This window comes from Pinus tabuliformis, chromosome 8 (genome assembly GCF_031772625.1).
Source record: "Pinus tabuliformis cultivar Carrire ecotype Pingquan chromosome 8, CPIR1, whole genome shotgun sequence".
NCBI classification, from domain to species: Eukaryota; Viridiplantae; Streptophyta; class Pinopsida; order Pinales; family Pinaceae; genus Pinus; species Pinus tabuliformis.
Window position 1 is genome coordinate 1,859,959,019 of NC_142294.1, and position 7,868 is coordinate 1,859,966,886.

General features: G+C 40.2%; 1 pseudogene; it reads left to right on the plus strand.

The window, feature by feature from the left end:
• Positions 1–1,245: 1,245 nt before the first annotated feature.
• Positions 1,246–2,100, plus strand: LOC149243725 (uncharacterized; annotated as a pseudogene).
• The last annotated feature ends 5,768 nt before the right edge of the window (positions 2,101–7,868 follow it).

The following is a 7,868-nucleotide window of genomic DNA, read 5'->3' on the forward strand; positions in this document are numbered from 1 at the left end:
TAAAACCAAGTAGCATAAGCTGAGCTCACGTACTCGTTAGCTTTCTTCAAAAGGGGTTGGAGATCCTCAAGTACATCTTGACAATGGTTACGAGAAGTTGAAGGGCCTTCCTTAGTAAGTTTCATTGCGGCAAAATTATATAAAATTTACCCATGTTACTACCATGCAATAACCATTAGCCAAGTGCCAACTTCAGTGTGGAAATCATTCTCGCTAATATAAAACGACAAGGGATGCATAGAGAAAGTGTCTGAGGAAACATGTATCTGCCGAAGATAACAGGAACTGTGTGAGATACCAAACCAAATTAGAGGAAAGTATTGGTCCAATAGAGGAAGCCATGCTCATAAGAAAATGGGGCTCCTAAGAAATTTTTCTCTTAGGAGGCCCATTTTAGACCTCTAAATTTCCCTAATGACTAGTTCACTGTAGAATTTTTTTTCTTGATCAAATGAACAAGTAATATCTGAGGTTAGAGGAATTAGTATGGTTAGTTCCTCCCTTGATTTCTTCATGAATAAACATCATGACCTTTCAAATGCCCACACTTCACAAATATCATGGATCAGAAGGTCAAAAATCAGGCCTTTATTAAGTAATTTCCAGTTTAGGAAGTTGCAACTGAAGAAGGTCATTTAGAAGACATATTGAGGGAGCAGAAATTGCATTTTATATGGCTACGTTGGTATGGATTTGCCCACTCTTCCTTGCTTGACTTGATTCTGATGGCGAAGTTAAGAGTTCTGAAAATGCAGAGAAGCACTTTAAATAGACTGCGGAACATAAATCACATCAATATAAATTCAAAAATATGTGTGTGTGTGTGTGTATCCTTCTTCACTTAATTTCTCATTTTGTAGGCTACAATCCTATGTTGAAATGTGAACGTTGCAGATGTTGCCTCTCAATCTGAAAGAGTTAAATATCTGGTCTCCCCTCGTAGAGATTCCAAGGTCTATAGGGAAGTTGAAGTACCTCCAAAGGATCGCCATATGGAATCACTCCAAAGCAGTCACCGTTGAAGTTTGTCAGACGAATTTCGTCATTTGCGCTCTTTGAAATACTTAATTTTCAAAGGGTTCTCAAAAATGGTGTCGCTACCTCTTTCATTTAGAGAGTTAAATAACTTACAACTCATGGATTTGCAATATGCTTCCTCTTTTCTCACACTTCCCAATTCATTTGGAAATTTAACTCGATTGAAACATCTTTCATTGAGGGGTTGTGAGAATTTGACCATCGATAATGGAACTCTTGGAGATATTAAAATGTTGGAATCAATCCTCCAATGATCCCAAGGAAGGCGACGATGTGTTATTCCATTTGTGTAAGAAAAAAAGGCCTCGAGGCCACAACACTGAATCCAATTTTGATGGGGGACTCTACCATTCAGGGTAGGAAATCCATACAAGCAAAAAGCCATGCTTCTAAATTTGAAAAACATAAAGTTCTTGTGCAATCCCATGTAACAATTTATTTGAGGAGCACCACTTTAATTCCTTGGACTCCGCTCTGGGAACATAAACATGGATTCATCAAAAGGCTAGTTGATTTTCACTTCCATAAACCGAAAACTAATCTTCTTCAATTTAAAGTTAGAGATTGGGTTGGTACCATGCAGTCATTGATTATTAATATATATGTTAAGAGCTTCTTGGTTTCATGTTTTTTTTTTTATCTTGTTTTGGATTTCCTTTGTCATTAGACATGCCCAATTAATTTTGTATTTGATAGACTAAAATATGATTCTACTAGGAATTACTAAGATTTAAATGGCACCCACCTTCTAAACAAGGGTCTTCAGCAAAGTTTGATAGGGATTCATCATCTCTTGTAGAGAAACATGCTGAAGCAGTTCGTTTCTTCAATCCAAATGCCATTGGGGCCACTAGAGTATTTGATGTAGCCCAAAATTCGACAACATCTGATACAAAGCCCCATGTGCCTCTACAGAAGATAGATATGGAAACATTTGAATGGCCAAGAATTTTGTTGCAATTTTCCCAGAAAGAAAATAAGGATGATTTTCTTATCATGAAAGGCACAAAGCTTTCCCAACGAACCAAAAAGCAACTGAAATATGTTGAGAAGGTTCTATAGGTAGGAAATACAATGGACACAGTGTCTGATACAGAGGTCTGTGTTCCTCCAGAGAAGATAGATATGGAAAAATTTGAATGGCCAAGAATTTTGTTGCAATTGTCTAGGAGAGAAAAGGAGGATGATTCTCTTATCATGAAAGGCACAAAGATTTCTTAGCGATCCAAAAAGTGGCCCAAATATGTTGAGAAGGTTCTCCATGTAGGAAAGATAGTGGACACATGTTGTCAATTTATTGTCATTCTGTTTTATTTATGTACACAAGCATGGAAGGAAGCAGGGTTTGTATCTGACATGTTTTTTTGTTTTCGTTACCATAGAATTCACTAGTACAAAATGACTAATTAATTACTAAAAAACAACTAAAATTTGCATATAAAAGGTCATTTTTCATTCGGTGACCAACAATAGCTAATTTACAGTATCTTATAATGCGACCAACTTTTAGTCATTTTTAGCTCGGTCATTAACTGGTTTCCTCAATTTTACCATCTAGTAATATATTTGGTCATTAATTTTTCATTGGTTTAGTCATTAATTGTCGCAATTAATGACCAAATATACAAAAAAATATATTACTATATGAATCCTTGAGAAAACCAATTAATGACCAAAGAAATATGACCAAAATGTTGGTCATGTTATAAGATACTGTAAATTAGCTACTAATAGTCATATATGCAAATTTTAGTCATCATTTAAAACCAATTAATGACCAGAGAAATATGACTATATTTTAGTCATGTTATAAGATACTGTAAATTAACTACTAATAGTCATATATATGCAAAATTTACTCATCATTTTAATAAAAAATTATCATTTGCAGTAGTAATTTATCTTTTTTTGTTATTTTCATATTCATTATATAAATGACTGATTTAGTAGTGTCTATTCATTTCATTTAATTTAATTCATAATCGTTATATATGACTAATTTAGTCATATATTCATTTTATTCGTATTCATCATTAATTAATATATACTGCTAATTTAGTAGTTTTAGATTGATTTTATTTGTTCATTATTAATCAACATAAATTAATTAGTATGATTTTGCGACTAAATTTAAAAAAATTCCATACAATGTGCATGTTTATCTAATATGATAACACAAAGTTACATATGTTAATTACAAGACTAAATAATATCAAGTGAAAATAAAAATAATTTCAACCATATAAATTTTATTATATAAAATATCAAGTATTACAATATGAGTTTCCAACTTAATATCAATTGGACTACAATTTACACATGAAATATTGTTTCATCATTTCAAAACATTATCATTGTGTTTCCAAAGCATTGCAAGTGAATTCACCAACTCTGAAGGCTTGACCATTAGTTTCTATGAGTGTGTCTTATGCAAGATATTGTCTCTTAGTGTATCACTAGACATATTCTCTTCTCTCTCATTTTGCATTTGCCGCTCCAGTGTTATTGTTCTCCTCTTTCTTCAATTGCTGCTTCTTACGATCAATATATAGTTCCTCTCCTGAAAATGAAAGAAGATACAATGTAGAGTATAAGACATGAAATATGATGAATACTTGAATATAAAATAAAGTAGACTATAAAAGATTTGTACGACATATACCTCAACATTCGATAGTGGCGACTATGCAGCTAGTTTTTTTTTTGTAAGTAAGCTTTGATATTGACAAAAACAAAATATAGTACAAAAATTCTGCAGAAGCATATTACTGGCCATTAAACTGCAGGCCTTGCCCCATGATACCAGAAGAGACTAGATTGACAGAGGACTGGAAAAGACTAGATAACAGAAAACTAAGAACATGCACACCACGCAGGGCGGCTATTAGCAAGAGTGGAAAACAGACAAAGACAGAGGAAACCTGGACCGATGACATAGTAACCCGCTGAGAGGAGAAAAGCAGGGGAGGCCTGATGGACTGCAGATTCAGAGGCGTTTGAACATTTCCAGGACCGGGTTGGGTCTTGCCATGTAGCTCTGCCCAGGCTTGGATGAGGTGCCCTGCTGGTCTCCTGAAGGTTCACTCTTCTGCACGTCGGAGGGCTTGTTGTCTTGCCCAATGGTTTGCTTCAGAAGCTTGATCAGCACAGTGAGTTTCTTCTCCATGGTATCGACTTGTTGGTGGATTGCGCTCAATTTAAATTCACTGCTTTCCACCACTGCCATGTGGTCATGCGACATAGTTTCGGCAAATTGTTTGAGCTTACGCAGCTGTTCCGCGTGTTCGCCTTGGACATCCATAGCTTTGGCAAGGAGGGTCTTCATTCGCCAAGCTTCCGCTTGAGTTCTTACAAACTGAGTGGCCCGAGTGCTGGGAGTTCCTGGGTCTTGGAGACAATCGACTTCCTTCCCGATTTGCTGATCAGAGAGCTTACTTTCCTCGTCCTGGACAGTGGCTTCTAAATCAATGATTATGCGCTTGTTCCGTTGCGAGGTTCACCTCTCAAACATCTCTCTTTCCTGCTGCAGATCATTGTTGGCTGATTTGTTGCGGCTAGTCTCCCCAGCCATGGTGCTGCTATCTTGCCTAGCTGTATCCCGATCGTTGTTTGCAGATGGAGGAGGGACGAATTTGCTGCCCACTGAGACAATGTTTGTCGTTGGGTAATTGAGAGTGGTTAAATAACCAAAATCAGGGAGGTTTCCGGTGAGTGATCGGTTAATTTTGTGCAACTTGCACGTCAGATCACCATAATTGCTGCGTGATGGAATTTTTGTTGGGTTGTGGGATAATTGAGCCCGTCTACGGTCGCCGCGCCCTGCTTGCTCCATATTGTGCCATGTGTCCCTGTTCCTTGTAATGTTTCGGCGGCTCATATCACCACAGATTATGGCCCTGCCCAAATCTTTGTCACCTGCTTCTGTCATGGTTGCCCTCATCCTGTATGTCCTTCGCATTCTGCCGGGAATTAATGGTACGCGCCTAGTCAGCCTGTTCATGCAATTATGGTGTTGGGTTGTTCGACCCTCCGGTCAAACTCCTCTGTCGTCACCATATCTAATCGTGAGAGTTGGATGCACTTGCTCTTTAATTGCTGATTGTCGACCTGCTGCCAACAGCTGTCCCATACTTTGTTGGGGTGTTCAATCCCATGATTTGCCAAGTGGTCAGCAACCGCATTGGCATTTCTCCTTACCGCTTGAAAGATGAGGCCTTTCATTACTCCTATCAGCTTGGCAATGTTGTATGTGACCTTGGACAATCGCCAGTGTTTTGTGACTCTGCTAGCCGGCGTTCCTCCATGGATTTTCCTGGCCACATTAATGGCCACCTCGGAGTCTCCTTGAATTACTGCCTTACTTGTTTGATTAGTTTGGATGGTTCTTAGCCCTTTTTCCAGAGCTCCGAATTCCATTTCATTATTTGTGCCTTCCCCCAGAGCTTTGTTGTATATGTAGAGTATGTCTCCTTCATGGTTTCTGATGATTCCTCCAATACCTGCTTGGCCAGGATTGCCTCTCGAGGCACCGTCAAAGTTTAGTTTTAAAAACCCTTCAGGCAGTAGCCTCCAGCCCTTCGGTTATGTGTTTAGGTTTTGCTGCTACCTGAAGGATCCCGGTTGTTGTGCATTGAGGAGGTTGAAGGCATTCAGAATTCGCTGGTCCTCAGCCGAAGGATGATTATCAGGGTCTGCCTTGCATTTTACTAGGATTAATTGGCACATGTTTTGGATTAAGGTGCTATGCAGGTACTCTATGCTTCTATGCTCATCTTGAAAAATTTTGCGATTTCTTTTTTTCCATAAGGTCCAAGTGATGAAGCTTGGTAGAATTTTCCATATGTTGTTGATTCTTATGTTGTTGGAGTATTTGCTAGGCCAATTCATGATGGTATTTTGAATGGATTCCCTGTCTCTGTTTATTTGTTGCAATATAGTTTCCATCCCTTGCCATAGTTGATCGGCCCAATCACAGGAATTGAAAAGGTGGTTCATGGTCTATTCTGTCTGTTTGCACATAGGGCATATGGAGGGGCCTTCAAAACCCTTTCTGCGCAAGTTCTCCCATGTAAGAGTTTTCCTGCTCATGAGGAGCCATAAGAAGGTTTTTATTTTAGGCCAGAATGTGGCGTCGCAAACCTTGCTGCTCCATTGTATCTCCTCCATTTGCTCCGAGAGTTCTAGTTGTTCTCGCCTCTTTGAGAGTGAAGTTCCCGCTTCCTTTCATGCCCCATCACAGGATGTCGTTTTCTATGGTCTTCTTGATAGTGCGATTGTTTATGCCTTTCAAGAGGTCCTTTGTGTTGTTGTTTTCTTCAATTGGGTTCTCAACATCCTAGATAGCCCATTCCCTCCATTCCTGGTCACGGCTGTTAGGGTTCCAGTAGTGGTGGACTGTAAACTTTCCCCTGTTCTGGCATTCTGTTTTGAACTCTTCTAGCTCTGGTTGTTCCAGCTTTGGGAGCTGCTGCCACGCATCTTCCCAGAAGAGGGCAGTTTCCCCGTTGCGGATCTCCCAGAAACTGTGGTCCTGAATTAAGTTGCGGTTTCTTCTGGCCAAGTTCCATATTGGAGAACCCTCCGGAGTTTCTTGTATCCTGATTAGGTCCTGATTGTTGTAGCTAGGAGTGTATTTCTCCTTCGAGTGTCTGGCCCAAGGTAGGTTTATTTCCTTCAGCTAGCGCCACCACAACTTGGCTCCACATGTCTTATTGACGGTGTGGGGATCAATTAAGCTTAAACTGCCAGCTGCTTTCAAGGTACAGAGCTTGCTCCAGGCTACCAGTGCCCATTTTCTTTTTTCCGCATTGCCACTCCATAAAAAGGATCTTTGGATGTTTCTAATCTTCTGCATGATACCACTGGGGGCCGGCATGATGGATAGCAAATATTGCGGGATGGCCTGCAGTACTGCTTTGGTGAGGACAAGTCTCCCAGCGAAGTTAAGAGCTCTATGAGTCCAATGCTTGCACTTTTTCTCCAGTTTTGCTAAGATGTTTTCCCAGTGAATTTTTTGCCAAGGCTTGGTAGTGAGAGGGGCTCCCAGATACTTAGAAGGGAGAGAGCCTTTTCGGAAGCCCAGAATGCTAGAGAGATGGTTCTGGATGGCGGGATGAGTGTTAAAGAAGAAGATAGTCGATTTGGCCTGGTTTATCTCCATGCCTGAAGCTTTGCTAAAGAGATGAAGGATGCTTTTGAAGGCCATAGCTTCTTTGACGGTTGGAGAGCCATGCAGCATTGTGTCATCGACAAACTGCTGGTGCGTTGTGGCAGGTATGGAGGGGAAAGGGTGTAGGCCATTGAGCTTTCTCTCCTTTCTTGCTTTGTGAATGAGCCTGCTGAGCCCTTCCATGAGGATTACAAATAGGAAGGGGGAGAGAGGGTCTCCTTGACGAATGCCTCGGGAGGGGGAGAAAGGAGCAGAGGGGGAGCCGTTTACTAGTATGGAAAAATTGGAAGATGTGATCAGAGCAAGGATCCATTTGGTCCATTGCTTGTCAAAGCCAAAGGCATTTAGAATGGCCTCCAAGTAATTCCAGTTGACTTTGTCAAATGCTTTTGTGAGATCTAGCTGCATTAGCATGCCTGGAAGTTTCCTTGTCTGCAGGGTGTGAATCATCTCCTGAGCTAAGAGGATGTTGTCTAGAATTTGCTTGCCTTCCACATACCCTGACTGTTCTTCTGAGATTAGGTCAGGTAGAACGGGCTTAAGTCTGTTGGCTATGACTTTAGAAATGATTTTATATATCACATTGCAGAGAGCTATAGGTTGAAACTTGTTAGGGGAATTGGTTTCTTCTTCCTTGGGGATAAGCGCGATGAAAGTGGCG